Source organism: Haliotis rufescens, unplaced genomic scaffold, assembly GCF_023055435.1.
Source record: "Haliotis rufescens isolate VD_foot unplaced genomic scaffold, xgHalRufe1.0.p SCAF_14, whole genome shotgun sequence".
Lineage (NCBI taxonomy): Eukaryota > Metazoa > Mollusca > Gastropoda > Lepetellida > Haliotidae > Haliotis > Haliotis rufescens.
This window is the reverse complement of record NW_025963824.1, coordinates 3,621,803-3,637,733: the sequence shown is the minus strand read 5'-3', so window position 1 is coordinate 3,637,733 and position 15,931 is coordinate 3,621,803. Positions and strand designations below refer to the sequence as shown.

General features: G+C 38.6%; 1 protein-coding gene across 1 annotated transcript in view; it reads right to left on the bottom strand.

The window, feature by feature from the left end:
• Window positions 1-8,241, bottom strand: part of LOC124123574 (serine/threonine-protein phosphatase 6 regulatory ankyrin repeat subunit A-like) — a 407,486-nt gene extending 399,245 nt beyond the window's left edge. Inside the window, exons 1-2 of the mRNA XM_048395650.1 lie at window positions 8,052-8,241; window positions 1,108-1,219 (exon numbers count right to left, since the gene is read on the bottom strand). The gene's annotated coding sequence lies outside the window, so the exon portion shown is untranslated. The remainder of the gene's footprint in view (window positions 1-1,107; window positions 1,220-8,051) is intronic.
• Between the last annotated feature and the right edge of the window lie 7,690 nt (window positions 8,242-15,931).

Genomic DNA, 15,931 nt, shown 5'->3' with positions numbered 1-15,931 from the left:
ATGTCGGCGCACTTACATGTGAGCCGTCTAGACGACTGTCTGTTTTGCAGCTGCCATCCAGCCGAATACTTAATTTTGAGACCTATTAGTTGTCTCAGCACTACACAATCAGCAATCTAAAAAGCAACAAAAAATCCTCATCCTAACCGACTCCCTCAGTGGACTACAAGCCCTCAAAAATAAAAACACTAAAAACCACCCAAACTAATAAATCAAATACTCAAAAGCTCAAACAACTTAAGTAGGGCAGGTAAACAAATAGAGTTCATTTGGAACCCCGCCCACGTAGGAATCTTTGGAAATGAAAAGGCAGATAAAGCAGCAAAATTATCCCTTAAACTCCCAGAAATAAGTTTAAACTTACCCAGCTAACAAATCAGAAATCAAAAGTCTCAATAAACAAAAATATCAACAAAAATTGGCAAAATATATACCAAAACTTAAATAGCCAAATCAGGAAAGTACTAAAAAAAACCCTAATTAAACCAAAAATACTACACCCATCCAAAAAAAAGAATAATTACTAAAATACAAACAGGCCACACCAAACAAAATAATCACCGTAAAATAGCTTATCTACACACAACAGGAAACTGCCCACATTGCAAACAAGAAACACCAGAACACATACTCATTTACTGCACACACTACCAAACACACCGAACAACACTACAGACCCACCCTAAATCTTAAAACCGGACTTACACTAGAATCAATCATAAATCCACAAAATAAATTACAAAAATTCAAAGCCTTAGGTTTATACCTATTTAAAACAGGACTAATTAGTCGCATTTAAACCCCAAATAAAATAATAAAACCAAAACTACCTTATCTAACAACCACCCAACACACACAGCTCCCTTAGTTCGTCTCCCACCCACTCTTGGCATTCTTTCCAAATCTCAAATTTACAATATAAGCAATTCCAAATTGGAATGGACGCTATTTGGTCTGGTGTGAAATGTGATGTACCCCCGATCCTTCGGATATATTCTGATATAGATTATCATGGTATTTACAAGTCCCCTTTGTTGTAATCATATAATAAATACACAGCACCACTTGCAAATGGTTGTAAAGTGGGTTTAACTGATATCTGCTTACCTTGAAGAAAGAAGAAATGAAATCCTTAGAGTCCACCACAGAGGTATTCTGTCTTCCCTTCATGGAGGCCCCTCAGAACCATAACTTGCTCGAGCAGACCAGTGAAGACTCTCTGACAACAGTAAACAAGGAGCTTGTCTCACGTGACATCCCAACTCTCACGTGATTTGACAGGTTTAAATTCTTGAATTTGAAACTGGATATAACCTTTGCCCTCATCATACTCACGGGACTCAAGGGGAAATATACAACACTGTCAGACGAAACTGTATTCTGTCAGAAAAAAATGTATTCAAATTGGACGATTATTTGTGGTGTATACTGTTTATATGTTGACAATCTAAATTGTATTATAAGAAACAAGATGTATAGGGAATGTCACTGGATATCAAATCCACAACAAGCGTCGTTAACAGTTTAAAATTCCGAGGTATAATGTGTACAATATTTACTCAGATGATAATTATTTTCTTCACAAATGAAATCAATATCTCAAGTGCTTCCTCTTGCTATTTATTATTTATCGTTTTTATGCATCCGTCAAGTTAAGGAGGTGAGTGAGGTGTACCTGCTACCTATTGTATTCTGTAAACAATGAGGCCTGGACCATTCATCTCTCTGCTTAGTCATGTTGGGTCACGATGACACGCAAACAGCCACGTCACACTGTGGCCACCTGATTTTCTGTATTTTGACAGCTTGTGGTAGGTATAGCTGCTCTATGCAAAGAAGGTGCATTTTCTCTCTACTCGACGACCTACATGCTCACTGGTGTGTGTACAATTCTTATCAGATCCTGTTTCTAACCTGTTTGTCTGTCGCTTGTTATATTACTCTGTAGGGGGCACGGGTGGCCCAGTACATGTATCTACAAACATATATATATATATTTATACAGGGGCAAGGTTTTTGCCCACAGCAACACCTGTTTATTCACGCATGGTGTGACAGATTGTAATTGAACGAGAGCAGGCCGACTCTGTCATTAGATACAACTTTCTCCTAGGCGAGTGACATTGTGTACACGAAAGTAAACTGACCTAATTATAGCAAGAAGATATTTTACAGAAGGTATTAATCAATCCGCATCTACAAAGAGACAGCAACAATGAATTACGAAAACCAACATCATGAACGTGTATTCGTGAACAAATTAAAAAAAATCGTTAAACAATTGAATAACTATACGGTTGCGGGTTCTCCCTTGATACAACTCTTAATGGACATTTTGTTGCAGTATTAGGGATATGACTGTTAAGCATACACCAGAATCATATGCTATTACAATCAACAGGAATTCCAATGCAATGATGTTTGGTTAAAAGAAAACATGAAGGTTTCCCAAGTACCGTGACGAGTCAAATATAGCCACTTAAAGCTTATATTTTTTGGATATGAAATTTATACCTTTTCTATGGCAGCCTAGCATATCCTGTAGTAAGACATGGATTGTGAATAGATTACACATGCCGGATGACGCACGCCGTACAAAGACGGATGGCAAAGCGTTACATAAGCCTTTTGGACATCTTGCATGTATGGATATAAATTTAGCTAAAACTTTGCCCTAAATGGCTATAACATAGAAAACAAAATATTTTACATGGTTTAGGTTACAAACTTTACATTTTCTAAATTCACGAGGAGTTTTGAAATGTCGTCCCCGTTCAATTTCTGAATTGTGAGAACTCAGCCGAAAACGAGTCAATGTGGTCCTGAATGTATTTACAGTTATACTACTCAAGTAGTTCTCACGCGCAAAGGATGTTTTAAACTGTGCATAATAAGCATTTGTTGGCTTTCGCAAAGATCACAATGCCAAACCTGAAAACAAATTTTATTACCACATGTTTGAAAGTACCAGCCATCTTCTAATCTGAAAATAACAGTTTTAAGGTTTGTTACCCAATTTACGTGGCCTTGTTCATCGCACAACCACAACATATTGTAATAATTTAGGGGCGATATTTCACACATTTTAAAACAGCGAGCGACTGAATAAAACATCTGTGAGAATCGGTTCTATGTCACTGAACCCCAAATTTCTGGCCCGTATTAAAGTATTAGTGTTATCTTTGTATCTAAACATTTGAAGTAAAAGTGAGGCGAGTATGGTTTCAAAGAATTGATACTAATTAACAGGACCATGAACACCTTTCTTGCCTGAATTGCAATATTATTTAAACAATCGATCTAAGTCATCTATTGCTAAAATACAAGCCAAGGTAACTGTATCCAGTAACTACTTCATACGCATTTCCACCATAATACCATTTTTTCATAACGTGATAAACCTCCCCCATTTTTGAAAAACAACTGTTTTTGTTTTCGATAGATTTACAACAGTAATCATGCAAGATATTTAACTTAATTTGTATGTTGTTGACAGTATTGCCAAACACAACATGGTCTTCCGCAAATAGAAGTAGAAAAATATAAATAATTTCCGGATGTTTCTTAACACCAAAACGACAATTTTGTTCCATTTCGGTAACAAATTCGTTGATAAAAAATGAAACAAAAAGGGACAGAGCATACACCCTTGCCACACACCCATGAAGCAACACATATACCAGATACAATGTTGTTTAAACGAACATAAGCCTTACAATACTGTACATGGAGTGTAACATTTTTACCCATTCTAGCGCTCAAACCATGTTTGAACAATGGCTTCCATAGATGTCGTCAAGGCCAGCTGATTTATTATGTTTCTTGGCATTTATGCTTTCAAAAAGTTCTGATCTGGGGATTGGGGATTCTAATATGTCAATTGTCAGTTCTTGCACATAACCTAGACATGTAACTATGTCCTCCACCTCACCAAGATTATCCTGAATACCCATTGGTTCACAATTCAGCGACGAGAAATAGTCCCCCCTGTCTTGTATATCAATAGGGTTGGGTCGTTGCGGTCGTCCCATACACACGCTTGAGGTTGTCCCAGAAACGTGTAGAGTCTACCGCTGCTGCATTTTCTTGGTCACTCCTTTTACATTGTGCAAACTCCACACAGTTATCTGTATTCATTGCAAACTTTGTTATGCTAAATACGGTATGAGTTATCTTTAGTTTCTTCAGGTGCGCATTTAAATAATCGCACCGTTCATGCTTTTTTACAGAGATATTCATCATCATCGGGGGACATGTCACTAGATGCTAAACAATAACACTATCAAACTACACCCTAAACGCCGAATAGGGGGCACGGGTGGCTCAGTCGTCTGAGGCACCGCGATTCGCTGTGCAGAGTTGCGTCCCTTGGGCACGCCAGAAACCTATGATTGTGGGTTCGAACCCCGGTTCACCCCGATTATGTTTCTGGGCTCTGAACCCGTGCTCATGGGTTTCACCGAAGTGGTAAACGTCTGAGGCCTGCATCACTTCGGACTTTCCTCCCTAATTAAGCTGACACGCCGTGATATAACTGGAGTACTGTTAAAAGCGGCGTTAAACCCAACTCACTCACTCACTTAATGCCCAATAAACGTACAGTCACCGATTTGATAGTCAGTTCCAAATTATCCAATCACAATATGTATGGTCAGAATTGAACACATTTTCCAACGTTATTTAGTTATTTATCATATGAATATCTTATTAATACTTTCAACATGGTGAATAACATCTTTCTCCACAAAGTCCCGTATCACACCAGTTCTACTGTTCAATAGGTCTTCAGCAACCCATTCCTGCCGTAAGAGACAACTAACAGGATCCGGTGGTCAGAATCGCTGACTTGGTTGATGCATGTCATCATATCCAAAATGCGTGGATCGATGCTCATGATGTCGACCACTGTTTTGTCTGGTCCACACTCGATTATCTACATAACATATAGCTGGAATATTGCTGAGTGGGGCGTTAAACAACAAACAAACAAACCAAAACATCCAAGCACAATGACAGAAACAGCTGGATGCTCTGCCAGTGTACTCAGTAAAATAATAAAATAATTAAACCTGGTTATTGTTTATCATAAACTAACAATATTTTCACACACATTTAACTTTAAACGTCATACAGTTATTATCGATTGAGATATGTACGCATTATACACGTACATTGCGTTGCCACAATGCAACATTTGCCACACTGAATCATTCTGAACATAATATGGATTATCAATACGCCCGGCACATTATGATCCACTTAATGGTCAGTCAGTATTCACTGCTGAATTGGGGGCAATCAATCATTCACTCAAGCTCATACCAGAAGCCAAGAGAGTCATCCTGTCAGACCCGCTAAGTGCACTGCAATCTATCAACAGCGGAAACTCAAGCTCAAGACCAAACACAGTCAATAATATTCTATACGAATATACAAAACTATCGGACCAAGGGCAACTGTGTTGGGTCCCGTCTCACATATATTCATGGAAATGAAAAACACTGATACAGTAATGAATCTAGCTCCCGACAAAGCGGAGATACAGCCTATTCCCTTCAGTAAACTAGAGATATAAAGCAAAATCAAAACCTCCAACGTCCAAAGATCGCAAGCCCAAAGTGACTTAAGTAAGATCGGCTGATGGTTATACACAATTCAACACAATCCACCCAAGATCCACCAAATGAAAGAAAAGTTGAAGTAGTCATCTCTCGCCTCAGACTAGGTCACAAAAAACACAAGGTTTGTCCATCTCGCAATCAACCTGAGTCAATTGCTCACTTGCTCCTGGAATGTCAAGACCATGCCCCAGCCTGGCTCAGTTAAAACAAGAATTGCAGTAAGATCCGCTATCTGTGGTAGACCTCATAAAGCCAAGATATCCAATAGCGAAGGCCAAAATAACTCTATTTCTGAGAGATGGACAGCTACTCGAACCTATATAAACAGAGCAGCCAAAGATAAAAAATGAGATCATATCAATTCACGAAAATACAAAATTTTATCAATACAAAAACATAACTTTTTTTCGATACTAAAACTCAAAACAGATTTGTGTACTCTACTCACACACATGAGTCCCAAAGTGGGACAGGATAAACGAAATTGCGGAGGCTGAAGGCGACATCTTAAACACTTAATGCAACAACAACATTTAGTAACACCCGAGTTATTGGAAATTAAATATATTTACAAATTTTAATTTTGGCATTGTGAACACGACCGACAGCTGTCTCCCCATGCCGTTTATTGCGGGACATGATTGTGTAATTGTATCATTGTGTAGATCTCTCTGTTTATCTTTTTATTGATGTTAATCACGTCACTATCACTTTAGTAACACCCGACCTATGAATGTAATGAAAACATGTTAAAATCTCCATTGTGAACACCGCCGCGCCAGCCGTATATCTATGCTATTTATTTTGGTCCACAAAAGGCAAGAAGTGAGGTCTGCCTGAGCATGTTCAATTTTTTTTAGTTGCAATGACCAATCATTTATAATTGCATCAGTGTGTAGATCTTTCTTTAATCTATTTATTAACATAAAATACTTCAGTAAACTGTTTTCTGCAAAATAACAGTTCATTTTGAAGTATGAACAAACCACTTTCGTTCTTTAAATACCACAAGTTTATCAGTTGATATCGACATTATGTTGACAAACGGCCTGATTGTTAATAACTATCAGTTTAGATGTTTTGTACTATTGCGTTGTTTCAATTTTATTGTTTTTCATTTCGTACTATTCACTTGGATTAATACCTTAGAAATGAGGATTTTTTTTTAAACTCTAAGCTAGTTTACTACCTCGGAAATTGTTTGGCATATAGACAAGGAAACATAAAACAACATTTTGCATTTGCATATAAAAAATAACAATAAAATCTTAATCTGACAATGAGTCAATTTCTTGTTCTAAAAAGTTTCTGTTTGAACGTATGTGTTTTTGTCAATATCATTGCAAGGTGAGTAAGTCATACCGCTAACAGTCGCATATTAATTGAAACTCAAGGGCAGATTCCAGTATTGTAACACTCCAATATTACTGTTTTATTTCGAAGTTGTTGATAAAATTTGTCGATTTAAAAACACTTGATTTTGAAAATACAGAACAATTAATTATATAACAATAAATAGCAATTAAAAAGCCATATTGCGACTATCATCTTTACAAAATTGTTTTTGCTTTGTATATCTGATCTTAACCAAATTGGTAATGCTGTGTATATCTCATCAATACATAGCATTGATAAGCTTGTATAGCTGGACTGTTTTTGGAAGTGTAATCCAGAACAATGCATCGCCGATGACTGTCAATCAAAGATGGAGTATACAGTCTGCGATCAAGGCACAGGCTTACATAAAGCATACACAAAATACATAAATATTACAACACAAAGTAAACAACCTTCTGTCGAGTTGGATAATTCCCCAATCTTTAGTTTGTTGCTTCTTATATGTACTATTTTATGCAGTGTATTTATGATTATTTTATCGCCTGAACTCGTCTGACAAATGTTGTTTGAGATTGACAAATGCTGCTGCTGGTTTTATTTGATTTCATTCTTGATCCCTAGCATACAGTTCAATTTCCTGGGACTTCTATAGTCCACTAAAATGTTTAAGCAAAACGTTTTAAAATAATTTAGTGGTGTATGACTCTACAATTTATGCAGCGTGTCAATCATTCGCGTCACTTGAAGGCAATTTATCTCCATTCTACCGTGACAACACAACTTCTTTCTCATGCCTACTTATAGTGGAAGACAACAGACTGACTACATACTTTTCCCTTCGAAGTGGTCATAGAGTACTGACAATCGACTATTGCGTGTGTGCCAACACTTTGTTCCTGACCTTCTGGGGTTATGGATGTGGCGATCTCTGACCCTTTCTGTGAGTGAATTGTGATGTCCCCCCGACTCTTCGGATATATTCTGATAAAGATTATCATGGTATTTACATGTCACCTTTGTTGTAACCGTATAATGAATACACAGCACCACTTGCAAAAGGTTATAAACAGGGTTAAACTGATATCTGCTTACCTTGAAGAAAGAAGAAATGAAATCCTTAAAATCCACCACAAAGGTATCCTGTCTGTTGTATTCTGCCATAGGGCCTGGGCCATTCAGCTTTCTGCTTAGTCTCGTGAGCTCCCGCTGCGTCATTGTGGCACGGTGACACGCAAACAGCTACACCTGATTTTCGATGGGGTGAACTACATGTTCACTGGTGTGTGTAAAGTACATATCAGATCCTGTTTCTAGCCTGTTCATGTTAGCCAGTCCGTTGCTAGATTACTCTGTACTAAATATGGTGATTATCTGCCTGTCAAGGACAAGGTGTCAGTCTACTACAACACAAAGGTCTTTAAATTTGTTTTCGCAAAATATCCGCAGAATGTTTGTAAAACGTTTGCGTAGCTTCGCGGGGACTAGGCAGAATGTTTGTAAAATACACGTAGGTTTGTTAAATGTGATTATAAAACGTATTTCCTTTCAATTCTTTTCATTCAAAATGTCTTTGGAAATAAAATAATGCTTAAAATAGAGCTTACTTGGTGGGAGACATTAGCCATCTGAGACTGTATATGTGGACACACAGTTGCACCGATTACAGCATACATGTTGGCTCTTTGTTCAAGCAGGAATGTAAAGAAATGATATGTAACAAATCTCTGTGTACCAATTACATGTTGGGATGTTATCAGTTCTGCGTTCTGAGATACAATTAACAATACATGTATATAATAAAATGAAAAAAAATAAGTCTCTCATGGAATAATGTGGTACCAATCATTCGATAGGGTAAGAATCGTTGATGTATGACTGGACGAATCATCTATTCATACCCGAAACAAAATAACAGCCGGACTTAAGTAACAATTGAGAAATTCTAATTAGCAGATAAATTAGAGAAAGTGTCTTTGTCTGCTGCGGTGCGCCTCCAAACATACATTTTATGTAACACATCTGTTTGTACCAATTACATGTTGGGATGTTATCAGTTCTGCGTTCTGAGATAAGTTAACAATGCATGATAAGATTAAAAATTAACTCTCTGATTGAATAATAAGGTACCAATCAATCGATAGGACAACAATCGTAAAATGTATGACTAGACGAGTCATCTATTCATACCAGATACACAGCCGGATTTTAGTACCATTATACGATGATACACATCAGGAACACGAAGCAAAAACATGATTCGTTCTTTTCGTATATGAAAGCACCAATCCATCCTTCATAACCATTTTGCGTCTATATGCCTGATATATCCACAATCAACGAAAATATGTAAAAATGTATCTACAAATATATATTTAGAGGCAAGGTATTTTCCCACAGCAACACCGGCATAATTGTGTATTCAAGCGTAGTATGACAGATTGTAATTGAAAGAGAGCTGCTATTGTAGACGCACCTGTATATAAAGCCGACTCTGTAATTCGATACAACTTCCTCTTAGGCGAGTGTAGGGGCGGTGGGGTAGCCTAGTGGTTAAAACGTTCGCTTGTCACGCCGAAGACCCGGGTTCGATTCCCCACATGGGTACAATGTGTGAAGCCCATTTCCCCCGCCGTGATATTGCTGTAATATTGCTAAAAGCGATGTAAAACCATTCTCACTCACTCTTGCGCGACAGGCATTGTGTATACAAGAGTAAACTGACCTAATTATAGCAAGATGATATTTTACTGAAGGTATCAATCAATCCGCATATACAGAAAGACAGATACAATGAATTGCGATTACTAACATCATGACATTTTTTAAAAATCTTTAAACAATTAAATAACAATATACAATATTTTTTCTTAAGGATCTCTCTTACGGGTTAGACATTATATACCACATACTAGTGAGAATATGGGAATAATCATAAAAAAGTTTTTTTTTTCATGATTGTTCCAAAATCAAATCAAAAGCAGTTGCATTTACGAGGGGCGTTCAATAAGTTTTGCAACTTCAATATGAGACCAAGTTGCACATTTATTTTTTAATATAATGTCCATTCACCTCAATACACTTATTCAATTTGTCCTTCAAGCTTTTAGTACCACTTTTATAGAAATCCTCAGATTGGACCTCTAACCACGCCTCTGTGGCAGCCTTTATGTCCTCGTCATCCTGGAAGCGTCTTCCACGTAGGGCAAATTTCATTTGCTGGAATAGGAGTGAGTGAGTGAGTTGGGTTTAACACCGCTTTTAACATTATTCCAGTTATATCATGGCGTGTCAAGTCTCAGACGTTTACCACTTCGGTGAAACCCACGAGCACGGGTATGGTGCTGACAAACCTAGAAACATAATCGGGGCGAACCGGGATTCGAACCCACAATCATAGGTTTCTGGCGTGCCCAAGGGACGCAACTCTGCACAGCGAATCGCGGCGCCTTAGACGACTGGGCTACCCGTGCCCCCTGCTGGAATAGGAAATAGTCACTATGGGCTAAGTCTGGGCTGTAGGGTGGGTGATTTAACTGTTTGAATACACATCCACATATGGCAACCACATGCGACCATGGATTTGTTTTGCTTTGCATCCCTCCTTGGTAAGGAACGTTATTACCACGCGTTGTTCATGTTTGAGAGAATCCATGATTGTGACCACCCTTAGGTGACTGAAGCCATCACATCTAACGTATTGTTGTCTGGAACTTGTTATGACATGTGTCAACCTGATGTTATGACTAGTGTCACACCTGCAATAAGTTGACATTGTTTGTGTAAACACCAATGCCGAAATTGCAAAACTTATTGAACGCCCCTCGTATGTTCCACTATTCATTCAATTGTTCATCAATCGGTGGGAAATCATATCCCTAGTTTTCGAGCATCCCCGCACCCAAATATTGCCGATATACATGGTATACACCCTCAATGTAAAGTTCTACATTAGAAAACTCAAACCGCAGTGTACTTGTTGGAGTTTGTTGTGACCTGTGTCTGTGACTGGTTACAAATGATAGTGTACAACCTCTCGAGCAAAATGAACATGGATTGAAATCAAATGCTGACATAAGGGAGGTGATGGTATCTGAATCACAAAACAAGTTCCAAGGCTCATCCCTACTCGAAATATAAGTCAGGACATTGCGAAAGCTTTGATTTTTCACTTGAGTGTAATAACTATCTATATCTTGTTAAATACCAAACGTCAGAATAGTTAAACCTGGTTATTTGTTATCATAAACTAACAATATTTACACGTACATTTAACTTTTATTATCATGTGGTTATTATCGCTTGAGAGTTATACACATTATTCATGTACATTGCGTTGCCCAAATGCCACATTTGCCACACTGAACTGATCATTCTGGGCATAATATAAGAAGCACCAGATTACAGAGTTCACATTATTCTCAAAAGGGACATCAAACCGAATTGTAGTGTGACAAAATAATGCTTCAACTACCACCCCACACATTCACGAAGGCATTATTCGAATGTGCTGTTTAATATCTGGAGAAAAACACAAAGATGCACTGACGTAGATGCACTGACGAAAAATGATGTACATAATACATTGATTACAAACTCATACAAGATATAAAGTAGTTTATTTCTGTCTCACTTGCTTTACATGGACATATACTACAGCGTATGCATACTCATTATGTAACCTATAAAACAACCGATTTATGAGAGACATATACTACATTGTAGGCATACTCATTATGTAACCTGTAAAACAGCCGATTTATGAGAGACATATACTACAGTGTATGCATACTCATTATGTAACCTACAAAACAACCGATTAATGAGAGACATATACTACACCGTATGCATACTCATTATGTAACCTGTAAAACAACCGATTTATGAGAGACATATACTACAGCGTATGCATACTCATTATGTAACCTGTAAAACAACCGATTTATGAGAGACATATACTACAGCGTATGCATACTCATTATGTAACCTAAAAAACAACCGATTTATGAGAGACATATTCTACAGCGTATGCATATTCATTATTTAACCTATAAAACAACCGATTTATGAGCGACATATACTACAGCGTATGCATACTCATTATGTAACCTATAAAACAACCGATTTATGAGAGACATATACTACAGCGTATGCATACTCATTACGTAACCTATAAAACAACCGATTTATGAGAGACATATACTACAGCGTATGCATACACATTATGTAACCTATAAAACAACCGATTTATGAGAGACATATACTACAGCGTATGCATACACATTATGTAACCTATAAAACAACCGACTTATGAGAGACATATACTACAGCGTATGCATACACATTATGTAACCTGTAAAACAACCGATTTATGAGAGACATATACTACAGCGTATGCATACTCATTATGTAACCTATAAAACAGCCGATTTATGAGAGACATATACTACAGCGTATGCATACTCATTATTGAACCTATAAAACAGCCGATTTATGAGAGACATATACTACAACGTATGCATACTCATTATGTAACCTATAAAACAGCCGATTTATGAGAGACATATTCTACAGCGTATGCATACTCATTATGTGACCTATAAAACAACCGATTTATGAGAGACATATACTACAGCGTATGCATACTCATTATGTAACCTATAAAACAGCCGATTTATGAGAGACATATACTACAGCGTATGCATACTCATTATTGAACCTATAAAACAGCCGATTTATGAGAGACATATACTACAACGTATGCATACTCATTACGTAACCTATAAAACAGCCGATTTATGAGAGACATATTCTACAGCGTATGCATACTCATTATGTGACCTATAAAACAGCCGATTTATAAGAGACATGTACTCGTCGTATGCATACTCATTATTTAACCTGTAAAACAGCCGATTTATGAGAGACATTAGTGGTAAAATACAAAATGTGCTAAAACGTACATATATACAGATATAAAAGCCAGCAAAGTTTAACAGTATAGAAGGCCTAGTTAAAATGCCATGACATGTTCTCTTTCTCTTTCTCTGTGAAAGGTAAGATCAGGGTGGGCTAAAATAGTATTAAATATTACTCGGTTTGTTAAAATGTCAACATCTGGCCACATTTCTCAGCTAGCCTTCATGAGATGCCTGCCCCGATCTGTATAAAGAGGACATGTTAAGAGGGCGTGGTTCTCATCTTCAACGGCATTCATACAGGTGAAAACACAGTCTATTCTCTAAAGGAATGTTTTCATATAGCCCGGTTTCAATACAGGGCGGCGCCACTCCACATCAAAACTTTGCCATAGCGCGTCAATATGCTTTTTGTAGGGGGCATCTGACATAACTCTCAGTTGTATAGCTTTTCTTGACAGACTTGTATGTCCGAAGTATGCTTCTGCCTGACCGGCTCACTCCAGGTTCCGCCTGGAGTTAGTTTCTCATATGGTTAAATACTTATTTAAAGCAATTTAATGTTGTACAATCTTATCTAAACGCCGTTTTACCACTTGAATTTGAGATGTCCGATATAAGATTTTTAGATAAGCTCTGATTTTAGAGTTCCAGTTCTTTCTTGTTGATTTATCCGCCCACATAAACCTTTGGTTGTTAATTCTCCTCTCAGTGGTGGTCGTCTTTCTTGACCAATGTCCAGCAATTGGTGACCACTGACGGACCTCAGGTGGAAACCAACCCGATTCTCCATTCACTGCCAGCTTCGGAGTATACTTTCCTAGTCCAAGATGAAAACCTACTGCTCTGTGCATTGACAGAAGAGTGCATTGTCGTTCTCCATGTTACTGAGCTAATAACTAGCCAGATCATAGTGTCATAGAGTTTCAAGTATACATAAAAGATAAACAGCTGTCTTACTGACCGATCCGTGAAAATCCGGGGTAGAATAGATCTTCAGCAACCCATGCTTGCCGTAAAAGCCGACTATGCCTGTCGTAAAAGGCGACTAACAGGATCGGGTGGTCAGGCTGACTTGGTTGATGCATGTCATCGATCCCAATTGCGTGGGTCGATGCTCATGATATTAATCACTGTATCGTCTGGTCCAGACTCGATTATTTACAGACCGCCGTCATATAGCCTGAATATTGCTGAGTGCGGTGTTAAACAACAAACCAACAAAACAACCAACCAACCTTACTGACCATTTGTCTGATTCTAATACCCTGTACAGTACATGTACCTACAATCCATTCCCAGTGTAGCATCATAGTATACATGGTACGTATGGACAATATTGCCATGGCCCACCACGCAGTAACGGCATGATGCTCCCTTAAAATTCCTAATTCGTTCCACAAAACAGTAACATAGGTTTCGCAGAAATCCGCGGATATCTTTGTTTGTTATATCCATCAATTTAATACACAGAGTTAACAAAACGAATGTCTGTACGATACCATTTACACTGTTCATAATTTTCACCTCAAAGAAAAAATACATACAACAATGTTAACTTCCGTATGACATCACGACCAGGGATCGATTTTTACAAAATGGCGTGATCACTGACAACAATGCGCAGGAGGATTGTCGTTGATTGAGGGTTGGTATATGCATAAATGTGTCATGTAAGTAATCAGAAACAATCAGACAATCTGCGTACTGTTAATCGTTTTATGTTTTTGCTAATGCACCCAGGACATTTCGTCAGAAATGCAGATAGCTGTCGTCGTCGTTGTGCGTGACTTTGCGTCGGTCATGGGGTCACACAGGGCTGAAACATGTACGAGTTCTGTAGAATATACCTGATCATTGCAATGTATATGTTACACCTAATCTGTGCATTGCGTGCATTTGGCTGGCCGTTTGCCAAATGAATGCAATGGACAGTGACGTGAATGAGTTTTAAAATCTTATTCACATAAGTCAAAAGGACAAAGTTATTTTACAAAGATCTGCAGCCTGAATTGTGTTCACACACGGATGCATCAACATTAAATCATAAATTACTATTTATAAGGTTTCTACCACCGTAAAACACAAATTAAATATCGATGTCGTTCCTGATATTACATTCCTGTTGAGGTTATGCCAGATATTGTTGACGCCACTGTTGTTGATGTGCCTTCTGATGTTGATTCTACAAATATTGATGCCTTACATTTGCCAAATGCTGTTGACTTTGATGTAGAAGCTTGCCACCCTGCCAGGAAGACAGCTCAGGTTGGAATCCGTAAACACGCTACTCTGGTGATCGCCAGGAAGACAGCCCAGGGAGGAATCTGCAAACACGCTACTCGGGTGATCGCCAGGAAGACAGCCTAGGGTGGAATCTGCAAACACGCTACTCGGGTGATCGTCAGGAAGACAGCCCAGGGAGGAATCTGCAAACACGCTACTCGGGTGATCGCCAGGAAGACAGCCCAGGGAGAAATCTGCAAACACCCTACTCAGGTGATCGCCAGGAAGACAGCCCAGGGAGGAATCTGCAAACACGCTACTCGGGTGATCGCCAGGAAGACAGCCAAGAGTGGAATCCGTGAACACGGTACTCGTGTGATCGCCAGGAAGACAACCCAGGGTGGAATCCTCAAACACGCTACTCGGGTGATCGCCAGGAAGACAGCCAATATTGAAATCCATAAACACGATACTCGGGTGATCGCTAGGAAGACAGCCCAGGGTGGAATCCATGAAAACGATACTCGTATGATCGCCAGAAAGACATCCCGGGGTGGAATCCGCAAACACACTACTCAGGTGATCGCCAGGAAGACAGCCCAGGATGGAAACCGCAAACAAACTACTTGGGTGATCGCCAGGAAGACAGCCAAGAGTGGAATCCGTGAACACGGTACTCGTGTGATCGCCAGGAAGACAACCCAGGGTGGAATCCTAAAACACGCTACTTGGGTGATCGCCAGGAAGACAGCCAAGAGTGGAATCCGTGAACACGGTACTCGTGTGATCGTCAGGAAGACAATCCAGGGTGGAATCCTCAAACACGCTACT